The following is a 14,668-nucleotide window of genomic DNA, read 5'->3' as shown; positions in this document are numbered from 1 at the left end:
GCTCACCTGTGGCAGGCCCTAAAACACAGTGTTCTATGCACAGATTTTTTTTAAAGGCCTCAAGGAAAATAATGATTATTTATGTCATTTTATTATCTTGGATCATCTCAGAGGACACACCTGGTGCGTTGGTAGCCTCTATACACCTACAATACTGGAGCAGGAGAATCAGAATTCAGAGAAGCTTCTAGGCTGGTGGACGGCTCTCCCTCCCAGCACCTTCCCCGTGGCCTCGGCAGGAATGTCTCACTCCCCAAGACTCCATCCTGACTTCCAAGCACCTTGAGCGACACCTGGAATCTTGCAGACACTCCAGGCTCTGCTGTCCCAGAAGGAAGCGTAGACCAGGTGGACGCAGGAGTCTTCTCAAGATCCAACACCCCGATTCCAGATGGAGAAGTCGAATTATCCACAAGTTGTGGCTGCGAAGCCCAGAGGAACACTAAAGAGAAGGGACAGGATTCCAACCTCACCTGATGTCTCTCCTCCTTGGAAGGTGCTCATGTGGAGTTCAGCTTCCGGAGTACGAGGGGGGTCCACCAAGGTGACCACTGTACTGGCTCCCCAGGACAATGGGGTCTGAGGGCTGCCGGCTACTCCCAGCCTGAGCCTCCACCAGGGCCCCTGGCTGCCAGGGCTCCTCAACTCTCCAGGCCCCTGTTCTCCTGTTGGTGGCAGAGAGGTGATAATGCTCAACCCAAATAAGTCAAAGGAATCTCTTCTCTGTAATCAGTGTGTTCTTTCCAGATGGGGGGTTTAGGGGGAAACAGTAAGAGTAGAGTGACTGAGAGTGTGCCCACACTTCTGACAACAGTCCTTGGCAAACAGGATAAGCAGGCGTGTACTGAAATGGACAGAGGACCAGCACACCTGAGAGCAAGGCTGCCCTGCACTCGAGAGGTAGGCCTGGTGCAGGGGTGGCCACATCAGGCTGCAGTGAGGCGACGTGCCGGAGCACCCCACAGGACCCACTGCAGGGGCCCAGACAGGCCGCCACCAGCCCGCCACCTCCCAGCCACCGTCTGCAGCCCTTCGTCGGTTCCCAAGAATCCAGGCCCCTCTGTCGTCGTGGGTCCACTGTGCTCAGCACTAAGTCAAGGGACTCAGAGCGTGAAGCCAGCTAGGCAGACAGGAAGCACGGCTCCCAGATGCCCCCTGCTCATCCCCACCCCTGGACCACACGTGGTGGAGGGTGGCCAGCTGAGGGCCCCCCAGCCCCTCATCTGGCCCCGTGCCCACCTGAAGCCCAGGCATGGGGGACACTGCCTTGACTCTCCGCGCATCCTGCACAGCCCACAACAGACAAGGTCCTTCCAAAGATGAGCCAAGTGCAGGGGGCACCCCACCCCATGGCCGGCTCGACGGCAGACTCACGGGGTCTCACCTCTGCCTCTGGCTACACAGCTGGGCAGCAAGAGGGACAGGTCTGTCCATGCTGAGTGCACGAGTGTCATAAGAGAAGACTAAGAAGGGAGCCGTGCCAGTGACGTCCAAGGGGATGGTGTCCACACTCACGTCTTCATCCACCTCCTTCTTCACCTCCTCTAACTCTTCCTCCCCTGCCTCCTCCTCCCCTCCCCCTCCCCATCCTCTGCAGGAGACATGAAAGCCTCTATGCAAACATCAGGTTCCCGAGAGCCCCATGCCACATATATGAAGGAACAACCTTCTCCTGGGCTACCAGAAGGCTACTTCTTAAAAAAAGGAAAAAAGATATTAAACTTGAAAAAATATCAGACGAAGCAGGAATGTAACACTTAGTATAAGAATGAAGAAAGGGAAAGGAATCCAGCAAAAGCCTTATGTTTTTGAACCTTATGATTCATCTTGTTTTAATGTCTTCAGAAGGGCAAAGAGTGAGGAGCAGTAAGGAGCAGGAGGTGCGAGAAAAGAAAGGGGAAGAGTGATCCTCCTCATGGCTCATCAGGCCTGGGTCAGAAGCAGCCCAGCACCTGGGACGATCACGTTCCCACGCAACAGGCCGGCACACGAGGAACACACACCCGCTCAGTGACGACTCGTGGCTGGGGACACCAGTCTGCTAGTGGGACACAGGCAGAAACGTCCACCTTTCCCAAGCCCAGCAGTCTGGGCCTGGGGACAGATGTTTTGGAATAGAGCTATTTTCGGCCTGGACATTTTTCAGACACTAAATTTAGCCAGCTTCAATTCTTTTTAAAAATGCTATCCCGTTAAACCTTTGAAATAGGAAATCTACCTTCACTATAAAGTTGAAGCACAGGGTTCTGTGGTCAGCACGCCCAGGAGGAACTGGGCACCTGGGAACAAAACGGGAAGACACACTGACACAAAGCAGAGGATGCCTTGAAAACCCAAGGGTGAAAATGTGTGGTCGTTAGCATTTTTAAAATAACAACCCATTTGATAAGTTTTTTACAAGTGATGTTTTAACTTACCTTTTTGTTACCATTCATTACCGGTTCTCATTCTCAAATACTTATGGACCCCATCATCAATTTCCAGTTTATTTCCCCATCCATTTCTATGCGGGCATGAAAACCTTTGCACATAGAGTATATTAGTCCAGTTTTTCAGGCTGGAAAGGACGGCGCTCCAGGCTCAGCTCGGAGCTCTATCAGGTGGGCACAGACTCCCGCAAGCTCTGGTCGAACCTGCTGACCCTTTCTCTGCTGCTTGCATAGAGCCTTTCCTGTGCCACACTCACGGCCACACTCACAGCTCTTCTCCGGTACTTGGTGAGGGAGCAGCAAGGTAAGCATGGAGGTCAGTGCCAGTGGGAAGCTCTGGTCTAAAAAGTCGCCCACAGCAATTTCAAGGTTCGTGGAATGTTGGTTCCCTCTGAAGGTGGGTATCCCCACTGTTCAGTGCAAAAGAAAAAGAAATGCAAAAAGGCAAAATGGCTGTCTGAGGAGGCCTTACAAATATCGGTGAAAAGAAGATAAGTGAAAAGCAAAGGAGAAGAGGAAAGATATATCCATTGGAATGCAGAGTTCCAAAGAATAGCAAGGAGAGATAAGAAAGCCTTCCTCAGTGATCAATGCAAAGAAATAGAGGAAAACAATAGAATTGGAAAGACTAGAGATCTCTTAAAGAAAATTGGAGATACCAAGGGAACTTTTCATGCAAAGATGGGCTCAATAAAGGACAGAAATGGTATGGACCTAACAGAAGCAGAAGATATTAAGACGAGGTAGCAAGAATACATAGAAGAACTGTACAAAAAAGATCTTCATGAACAAAGCAGGTGGAGATGATGGAATTCCAGTTGAGCTATTTCAAATCCTAAAAGATGATGCTGTGAAAGTGCTACACTCAATATGCCAGCAAATTTGGAAAATTCAGCAGTGGCCACAGGACTGGAAAAGGTCAGTTTTCATTCCAATCCCAAAGAAAGGCAGTGCCAAAGAATGCTCAAACTACCATACAATTGTACTCATTTCACACACTAGTAAAGTAATGCTCAAAATTCTCCAAACCAGGCTTTAGCAATAAGTGAATGGTGAACTTCCAGATGTTCAAGCTGGTTCTAGAAAAGGCAGAGGAATCAGAGATCAAATTGCCAACATCCGCTGGATCACTGAAAAAGCAAGAGAGTTCCAGATAAACATCTATTTCTGTTTTATTGACTACGCCAAAGCCCTTTGACTGTGTGGATCACAATAAACTGTGGAAAATTCTGAAAGAGATGGGAATACCAGACCACCTGACCTGCCTCTTGAGAAACCTGTAAGTAAGTCAGGAAGCAACACTTAGAACTGGACATGGAACAACAGACTGGTTCCAAATAGAAAAAGGAGTACGTCAAGGCTGTATATTGTCACCCTGCTTATACATCATGAGAAACGCTGGGCTGGAAGAAGCACAAGCTGGAATCAAGATTGCTGGGAGAAATATCAATAACATCAGATATGCAGATGACACCACCCTTATGGCAGACAGTTAAGAGGAACTAAAGAGCCTCTTGATGAAAGTGAAAGAGGAGAGGGAAAAAGTTGGCTTAAAGTTCAACATTCAGAAAACTAAGATCATGGCATCCGGTCCTATCACTTCATGGCAAATAGATGGGGAAAGAGTGGAAACAGTGGCTGACTTTATTTTTTTACTCCAAAATCACTGCAGATGGTAATTGCAGCCATGAAACTTCTTGGAAGGAAAGTTAGACCAACCTAGACAGCATATTAAAAAGCAGAGACATTACTTTGTCAACAAAGGTCTGTCTAGTCAAGGCTATGGTTTTTCCAGTAGTCATGTATGGATGTGAGAGTTGGACTATAAAGAAAGCTGAGCGCTGAAGAATTGATGCTTTTGAACTGTGGTGTTGGAGAAGACTCTTGAGAGTCCCTTGGACAGCAAGGAGATCCAACCAGTCCATCCTAAAAGAAATCAGTCCTGAATATTCATTGGAAGGACTCATACTGAAGCTGAAACTCCAATACTTTAGCCACCTGATGTAAAGAGCTGACTCACTAGAAAAGACCCTGATGCAGGGAAAGATTGAGGGCAGGAGGAGAAGGGGCCAACAGAGGATGAGGTGGTTATATGGCATCACAGACTCAATGGACATGAGTTTGGGTAAACCCCGGGAGTTGGTGATGGACAGGGAGGCCTGGTGTGCTGCAGTCCATGGGGTCACAAAGAGTCGGACATGGCTGAGGGACTAAACTGAACTGATCCCCACTGTATTTGAGTGTCCCCATGCATCCAACCAGTCCATTCTGAAGGATATCAGCCCTGGGATTTCTTTGGAAGGAATGATGCTAAAGCTGAAACTCCAGTACTTTGGCCACCTCATGCAAAGAGTTGACTCATTGGAAAAGACTGTGATGCTGGGAGGGATTGGGGGCAGGAGGAGAAGGGGACGACAGAGGATGAGATGGCTGGATGGCATCACGGACTCAAAGGACGTGAGTCTGAGTGAACTCCGGGAGTTGGTGATGGACAGGGAGGCCTGGCATGCTGCGATGGATGGGGTCGCAAAGAGTTGGACATGACTGAGCGACTGAAGTGAGCTGAACTGAACTGATGCATCCCTGAAATCTCTAAGTGTGACCTTATTTGGAAAAGAGGTCTTTGCAGATATGTTTAAATTAAGAGCATTGACAGGAGGAGAAAGTCCCGGATTATCTGAGTGGGTCCTAGATCCAATGACCAGTGTCCACTGAAGAGAGGTTTGAGGTGGAAGAAAGGAAGACACCGACAGAGAGGAGATGGGCTGTGGAGACGGGCAGAGGTGGGAATGATGCCATAGCCTCGGGAACTTCGTCAGGCACCAGAGGCTGGCAGAGGCAGGCAGGACCCTTTCCCGCACCCTCTAGAGGGAGCACAGCCCTGGGATCCTTGATTTGGAGCTTCTCTTGTTTTCTGTTGCTTTAAGCCCTGAGTTTATGGTAACTTGTTACAGCAGCCCTGTTGCATGAGACATAGCCATTAGCCCAATAATTCTGTTTCTAGGAATTTACTAGAGAAAAATTATATAGACCTTCAGAAAACACTAAAAAAGATACTAATCACAGATGACCAGAAATCTGTGTAAGCAACTTAAACATTGAGCAATAGGGGAGTGGCTGAATAACACTGCACACCAGAATATTATATTAATACTTCAATTGAAATCAAATTGTCTAAGGGCTTCCCTGCTGATCCAATAGTTAAGACTCTACCCTGGTTCAATGGTTAAGAATCCACCCTGCAATTCATCCCTGTCAAGGAGACCCGAGTTCGATCTCTAGTCTGGGAAGGTCCCACATGCCTCGGAGCTACAAAGCCGGTGCACCACAGCTCCCAAAGTCTGCATATCTTAGATTCTGCACTCCGCAACAAGAGAAGCCACTGCAGTGAGAAGCCAACACACTGCAACTGGAAAGCGGCCCCTGCTCTCTGCAAGTAGAGGAAGCCCTAGCACAGCAACAAAGACTCAGCACACCCAAAAATAAAATAAACAAATAAGAATTTAAGAAAAATCAAGCTGTCAAAGAATATTTTGAAAATTTGGACAAATTCTCAGAAAAGAATATAAAGTGGAAAAAAAAAAAAGGCTAGTTCCCAATTTTGGTTTTAAAAATGAGATGGGGAAGAAGCAAGACACAAACTGTAATTATTTCTAAGTCATGGAGTTGTGGCCTCCAAGTCATTAATTTGTACAGATCTGTAATTTCTAAATACTTAGCAGAGTAGATGACCATTAAAAAAACAAAAAAGAAAATGTGTGAAAGCAGCCCGAGCAGCCTGCAATTCACCACCAGCTATGAGAGAACAAAAAAATACCACAGGAAAGATGAGTCTCCAAAAGTGGAATAAATATAACAAAGAGAGGATCTGGTAGCCAAGGAAATGCGTTACGAGTCTGACAACAATGTGCTGACCTCAGGTTTTGCCTATTCTTGCTTACTGGGAGAACCCTGAATACTTTCCAAAGCACATCCTAAACCTAGAACAGAGAAAGCTGTGAAGGATGCACCAGGGGCCAGAGGCAGGGCCAGAGAACGGGCTGTGTGCACCGCTCACGCTTCGTAACCGGAGTCATCTCTGGGGACCCTGCTGGACATCCAACAGTGCAGACCTTGGTTTCTCCCAATACATGAGTAAAAATAGAAGCATGTTGGAGGATAACAAGAGACACTCCATCTCTCGTCTGCACCCACCCCCACCCACCCTGCTAGACTCCAGTGCTTTGCTGGGAAAGGCCAGGTTGGGCCCCACCTTGGGTCACAGGGTAGCATGGATATGTTCCCCGGTCCACCAACACCTCCACCCGCAAAGCTCAGCAGGAGCAGTCCCGGGACACCAGGCCTCGCAGGGCGAGGCAGGGACAGAGCCCGCAGGTGCTGGAGAGGCTACCTCAGCCCGCCACAGGGCCCCTCTCTCCCCAGTGTCTTCAGCATCGTCTGGGCCGAGAGCAAGTCCAGGTCCTGCCAGCGGGCTCCGCTGTGCTGAAGTGAGCCCCACTTGCTTCCGGCGCTTGAGAAACTGACACTTGAATTCCATCTGATGATGCCAAGGTGGATGACTGATCAAAGGCAGACTAGGTCCAGAGAGTCCAGTGGGTCCTGTTCACTTTATAACAGTTCTGCAACCTTTTACCGCATGGATGCACCAAAATTCCTTTAAGACATTATTAAATTACAGTATTATGTGTCCCAGGCAGTTTAAAATTCAGACAAGCCATGTGACAGACACTCCTGGTGATGCCCAGACAGCCATCCTCTCTGATTTCTGAGGATAATCAGCTGTTCCCCAGCTTTTCCCATGGCACCCCCTTGTCTGCATGGCCTCAGGGACACCAGACACGGTCTGAGGAGTGGCTGAAGATGAACCTAAACCCAAACAAGATCTGTCCTTCTTGCTGGAACTCATCAGGGCTGATGGGATAGGAAGCAAAGATTCTGAAGAAGTTCCAGAAAAGAAACGAGGAACATTTCACAGAAACAGTCAGCTGACCTCAAAGCTTTTCCTCTTCTTTCCCACCTCCCTTGAGGTGCACATGGCATGTGACAGAGGCCATGGGACCAGGACCCGCTGTGTGGTCCCCCAACCTCTTCCCGTTCTGGCTGGTGAGGATGATGGAGGCAGAGCCACCAGACAGAGTCTGTCTATGGAAGGACCACCTGGGGACCAAGAATATCTGTCCCGATTCAACACGACCCAGAAGTCAGCTCGTGCCACGATACTCCACAAGTGTTTCCGCGGGCCTCTGATACAGCAGAGGGACGCAGACAGTGGACCCCAGCAGAGCGCACATCCTTGACAGACGCTGAGCACACACAAGGGTTGTGCGAAGGCCCCAACACTGACACCAGGCCTCCAAAGCCAACAGCTCAGGGAACAGCTCGGAGCGAGCAGCAAGGCTGAGCAGAGAGAGAGGACTCTGCCACGCAGGTGGCGGGTGGCGCTGAGTGGTGCAGATGGCTCTGGGACAAGGCCTGCACCCCAAGCAAGGTGCCGATACAACTGGGTGACCCCCCTGCCCCCCTCTCCACCAACTGCTGGGTCCTTCCAGATGCCCCGCTGTGTCACCTGCACGGCAGCCTCAGGGAAGCAGAGGGACAAGGACGGCCCACGTGCTGTCTGGCCATCTGCATGCTTCACTTAACGGGAGGCGGACACCCTGCTGTGGTTGTTCAGTCGCTCAATCGTGTCCGACTCTTTGGGACCCCATGGACTGCAGCACACCAGGCTTCCCTGTCCTTCACCATCTCCCACAGTTTGCTCAAACATTTAAGTTTCACCTTTTTAATGGATGTATATTTTGTTACAATGTGCTACATCATAATGAATTTATCTAATCTCAGGTTATTGCTAGTTTCCAATATTCTACTATAAAACAAATCTGAATTGAACCTCTGTTTAGCTAATTTCCTGTAAATTCATGATTATTTTCTTAGGATATAATCCTAAGTGAATTTCACTTCCAGACGTCAAAGTAGAGACTAGTTATATGCAAAAGAAGATTTTTTTTAATTGAATGCCTGCCATGACTTTTAATACAATAACACTAGAGAAACAAGCAAATGGATGAATTGAAGACTAAAAAATACTATTCAGTTGCTTTAAAGAGCTGCAGAACCAACCTTTCACAACTTGGAGCCATACTTTATTGTGTATTGTTTATAACCATAGTTTCCTTGGTAGTTCACCTGGTAAAAAATCCACGTGCAATGCAGGAGAACCTGGTTCGATTCCTGAGTTGGGAAGATCCCCTGGAGAAGGGATAGGCTACCCACTCCAGTATTCTTGCCTGCAGAGTCCCATAGAGAGGAGCCTGGTGGACTACAGTCTGTGGAGTCCCAGTGTCGGAGACGACTGAATGACTCTCACTTCCGTTTTTACTTAGAACCATAGTAATAGTCTAGACAGTTATGCAGTAGACACAGGAGTGTTCTACAATGGCCACAGCAGAAGCTTGAAGGACAACATTCACCTGTTTATGAAAACTTCTAAAGTATCTATAATACAGATCCTGTACTAAGTTTCTCATAGAATTGGAAAACAGATATTCAGAAATCTCTTTAGAAACTGTTAAAGTATTACAAAGAATGTCAGAAAATGGAAATTATCTGGGTTTGGTGGGAGGGCATGCCTCGTAGCTTATGAGATCTTAGTTCCCCGACCAGGGATTAAATGCGGGTCCTTGGCAGTGCAAAGTCCTAACCACTGTACCACCAGGGAATTCTCTCCCAGAAATTATTTTTAAAAAGCCAAAGATTTCATCAAACAGGCAAATCCACTGCCGTGCTTGTAAGGTTTCGTGTCTTGGTGAGATTCGCAAAACTCAGAGAAGCCCTAGGTAACTGAGGAACCTCTCTCGGGGGTGTGAAGGGGTCAGCCAGCTGTGGATTCTCGTGTCCACCTGAAAGTTCACTGAGTGATGCGATCCACGGGGGGGCCTGTGCATTCCCCGCTTCTCCTGGCGGACGTGTCCTGATATCGAGGGTCTGGAGACAAGCAGCTTGAGGTCTGAGACGATAAGCACAAGGAAAACCAGAGCTGGTAAGGGAGTGTTCCCCCCCAGCCAGGGCTGTGGTGACGGGAGAGGAGGGCACACCAAGTTGGTCTGGGAAAGGCATGGCGAGGAGAGTGCCCTTTGTCCTCTCACAGGCAGCCGCCGGGCTGGGCTGGCAAGCCATCCTTCTACAAGGACAGGGGTCCCCTCAAGGGGTGTGGGGGCCCCCCATCGCAGACGCACAGGGAAGGCAGCAGGAGGGCTGCTGAAGCAGCTCCCACGCGCCTGGGGGCTGGAGCTCCCCTCCCAGGGGCAGGCGAGTGGGTGGTGGGCCGGGCACACTGGGAGCAGGCAGCACAGAGAGAGAAGCAGCAAGGACGCCTCCGCCTGCAGGAGTCACACCCCAAACCCGGCTGCTACCTGAAAGCACCGTGCACATAAGAAAAGGCCACCCAAGAAATCCGCATCGTCCCTAAGACACACGGCGTGAACTCAATATCAACATTCACGAAACAGACCAGGGGGAGGTCTGGAGCCCAGAATATGGCTCCCGAGCCCACAGTTTCCCACCTGGTCATGGAGGGAATGTGGAAATACAAGGAAAAGGTGACTGCCCCTCTTGTGGGTTGTTGGTGTGTGTTTTCTTTTGGTTTCCTTCAAAGTCTGTTGTAATCGTGAAAAACACTTCTGTGTTGGTATAACTGATGTATATGCTATATCCCTACTCTTGTACACAAAGTCTTCCAAGAGAGCATCTTTTAAGATTCAGCACTCAAGAAAATCTTTTCTTCACTGAAAAACGAGTCTGCAGTGCCCACTCAATAAGGGAATGGAGTGAGGGCTGTGTCTTCTGCTTTTGTCAAATTGGCTTCCAGGATGCCAGAGCTGAAGCTCCAATACTTTGATCACCTGATGGGAAAAGCTGACTCATTAGAAAAGACCCTGATGCTGGGAAAGATTGAGGGCAGGAGGAGAAAGGGGTGACAGAGGATGAGATGGTTGGATGGCATCACCAACTCAATGGGCAAACTCCAGGAGACAGTGAAGGACAGAGGAGCCTGGCATGCTGCAGTCCATGGGGTTGCAAAGAGTTAAACACAACTTAGCAACTGAACAACATCCCAGAAACTCAGACTCAGAGGATTGTGTTAACCCCTGTGGTTACCATACTTATTGGTTCTGACTATTTCTATTTTATTTCATTTCTTCAACCTCATCCTTTCATTGGTGAGTCAAAAAACTTTTTGAAAAGAGGTGGCAAAACAGATATATAAGAAAGTAAAAGAAGACTAGAAACAGTAATATCTAAGTTTTATGGGAAACTGGAGAGTGGCTTGATTACATCCAATGCAGGATGGCTCAACCTGGGCCCCAATCTTACTTTTTCATGATCAAAATAGTGGACATGTATTGGGCATTTACTATGCACACTTTTTCAATTGCCTCACACTCATCAATTCATTTAATCCTCCTGACAACACTACCACATTAATACTGTATCCCTCATGTAGATGAGGGATGAAAATATAATGAGGGCAAATAAGCTGCCAGTGCCATTCAGCCACCCGGGGTTCTGACTCCAGAACCCTCATTCCTAACTGCTGCTGCTGCTGCTGCTGCTAAGTCGCTTCAGTCGTGTCCGACTCTGTGTGATCCCATAGACGGCAGCCCACCAGGCTCCTCTGTCCCTGGGATTCTCCAGACAAGAATACTGGAGTGGGTTGCCATTTCCTTCTCCAATGCATGAAAGTGAAAAGTGAAAGTGAAGTCGCTCAGTCGTGTCCGACCCTCAGCAACCCCATGGACTACACCTTTCCAGGCTCCTCCATCCATGGATTTTCCGGGCAAGAGTACTGGAGTGGGGTGCCATTGCCTTTTCCGTCCTAACTGCTACCTACAACCAATATAAAAAGCTGTTGGTCGGCATTGTACAAAACTGGTAGGATAAGTTTCCGTTTTGCTCAAGAGGATAATTTTATGTTTCCTGGCTTAAAATGTGTACTCTATGGGCCCCAGGAGATCATTTCAGTACTTTTTTCATTTGTGCAGAGTATGGCCCATGTTTTAAAAAGATAATGGCACTTAGATTTACAAGTACCACTGGGCTTCCCTGGTGACTCAGACAGTAAAGAATCTGCCTGCAATGAGGGAGACCAGGATTCGATCCCTGGGTTGGGAAGATCCCCCTGAGAAGGGAACGGCAACCCACTCCAGTATTCTTATCTGGAGAATTCCATGGACAGAGGAGACTGGTGAGCTACAGTCCATGGGGTCGCAAAGAGTCGGACAGGACTGAGCAACTAATACATACATATGTACATAGATTTACAAATGTTTAGATTTTATCCCTGGTGGCTCAGTGGTTAAAGTGTCTGCCTGCAATGTGGGAGACCTGGGTGTGATCCCCAGGTCAGGAAGATCCCCTGGAGAAGAAAATGGTAACCCACTCCAGTATTCTTGCCTGGGAAATCCCATGGATGGAGCAGCCTGATGGGCTACAGTCCATGGGGTCACAGAGAGTCAGACACGACTGAGCGACTTCACTTTCCTTCTTATTTACATAGATTTACTTTATAACCAATGTTGATATGATTTTATGCATGGGTATAAGATTTTATGCAGGGCTGGTTGCAAACATTTATTCCTTTTTAGCAAAAATTACTTCTATTGTTTTTTTTTTCTGGGTATACACACAAAAAGGGATACCAGAGAATGGTGTCAGTGGGTGAAGGACAAGATGAGAGCATTGAAGAGAAAACTAGAAGGGAAAGTAAAACCTCTACATCCCATTGGGTGGTCGGGACAGAAACCCACTTCAAAAGGGGATTTCTTGGTTGACAAAATTGAAAATGAAGCAGTAACGATGGTTTCAGGCCCTCCCTGACTCTGAACAACAGTGACGTCGTAGGACAAAGTGCATCCATCCACCGTAGCCTGGCCGTCCAGGGCACTGGGCACCGACTTCCCTTCCAGCAGGCTACCCCTGCCCCCACCCCCTCACCCCAGGCTGCATGGTGTTGGACCTACATCCTTTCAGATTTACCTCCCGAAGCTTTCCTCTCGAACTGTTCTCAGCTGAGAAGAAATGCCATCCTCTTCCCAGGGACCGTCTGCCTCAGAGAGGGGTGGAGGCCTGACTTCCTTATCAACTAGGAGCCTGCTCCAACCAAGCAGAGGGCGGGCCCCACAGCCTAACCATAAAAGCGGTGAGGCCGGCTCTGAGGAAGTCAGTGCGCAGTTATCCCAGAGAACAGGAGACACGGACCACAGACAGAGACTGGACTCGGCCTGGCAAGTCAAACTCCTCAGAGACTCAGCAAGAAAGACAAATGTTCAGGAACTAGGGTCCTGGAAAAGCTCCTGGGGATGATTCCAGAGGGGTGTGTACGCTGAAGAGTAACCCCAGCTGCCGCTCCTGTGGGAATGCGGGAACCACTGGAAGCAGGAGGTGCTGATGGCAGGGGACCCTCCAGGCCCCGGGGCTGCTGCCTGACCGGCTCTTCACGGCAGGTGTGGCCAGTGCACAGGCGCCTACAGAAAGGAAGGGCTGGCCTCAGCCATGGATGCCCATTGTCTTTGCTCAGGAGATTAGCACAGACACCAAACTGTAGTTTGTAGTTAAGTCCTGGGCGCTGTGAAGGGGAAGGCACTCCCAGCCGCAGATGCAGGATGTAGGGGGCTCTGCACCCCCAGCCCTTCCCAGCAACACCAAAGCGCATGTGATTATTAGCTCCCAGAAAACGAGAGTTATCTGCCATGAATAAACAGGACACTATCGGGCTCAGTCTTCGTGACACGCGTGCCCAGAAGACCACAACACCTACTGTTAAAAGCTGGTGATCTGCTGGGAATATGGTTACAAGATAAAAGTAACTTGTATGTAAAGCTGTGGTTGATCAGAATGATTTTTAACTGCGCAGAACGCTTTGCCCACTAACTTCCTGCTGGGTGGCCTGTAATTCTCTTATAACAAACATGCTGCCAGTGCTTTAAATATGACTCCCATCTGGACAAAATGATGAATCACTGTTACTTTTATTGTATCTACTGAATGACAGTGGCGTATCCGTTCCAAGGGTCAATAAATAATACATTTAATTAATTTCCTTTTAAAATCTATGATCAAAGTGTGTATCACTCAGCTCCTTAAGGAACTGAGAAATCATGAAGTTTTTCCTCAAATATAAAAGAATGCCAGCACTTCTTCAACTTCATTATGTAGTGACATGATGGAAGACACTGTTAAACACACGGATAGCAAGTCCTCTCACAGTCTTTTCAACATTGGAATTTAGTTTCAGAACTGGTTGGATTCTGGGTATCTGGAATCCAATGTGACTCAAGTTTTGCAGTGTTTTTTCACTTTTAGTGTTTAATGTGAAATTTCCACCAATTTCAAAAATGAAATAGGCAAAAATGAGAGAAGTATTAGACTGCCATAGGGAGACACATTCTGTCACTGGGGAGAAATGATGCAAAAGCATCTGAATTCTTTAAAAATAAGATACATTGCTATTAATTCATCTACAACACAAGAAACCTAAGGCACTAACACGCTGGTGAATAAATGCATGTTTATTTCTGTCTCTAGCAGCATCACTTTGTATAAAGTTGACTAGAATACGTATTTCAGAAAACACCTTTGTGCTGCTAGCTACTTCGTCACCGTGGGTTATTTACACAGAATTCACTTTGCTGTTTAACTTGAAATGTAATATGCAGATACAACATGATTGGTCGTTAGGGCAAATCATCCAGGGCTTATTTCTTAACCAAGAGCGGGGGAGACTGGGGATGGAAAGCACAAGAGGACAGGAGAGGCAGGTGCACACAGAGCAGGCCCCCACTGGTGGAACACTGACCGCAGCCCAGCGGGACCTGGAAGTGGTGGGGGAAGGGGCCTCCGGCTCCAGGACAGCACTGTTGCTTCTCACCGTCTTCATCCACTGGGGCCAGAACTCTCCCAGCCCAGATGTGCCGGAGCAGAAAGTGTCCCCCACAGCCCGCTGGTCCTGCTGCCAGATGCGGGGCATAAAATATTCTAATTTGTTCCGTTCCAAGCAATGAGAAAGTCACACCATCTAAAAGGAAATGGTACACACACTCTACAATTACTATCAGAGCCAAATCTGTGAGTCACCCAGCCGCCTGCACAAGACAATTTGGCTACTGGAAAATCCTGATTAATGACATTTTTTTTAAACACCAGAGTAACAACTTGACCTGCCAAAAATTACCATTTTTTCA

This window comes from Bos taurus, chromosome 27 (assembly GCF_002263795.3).
Source record: "Bos taurus isolate L1 Dominette 01449 registration number 42190680 breed Hereford chromosome 27, ARS-UCD2.0, whole genome shotgun sequence".
Classification (NCBI taxonomy): domain Eukaryota; kingdom Metazoa; phylum Chordata; class Mammalia; order Artiodactyla; family Bovidae; genus Bos; species Bos taurus.
This window is presented reverse-complemented; position numbering follows the sequence as displayed.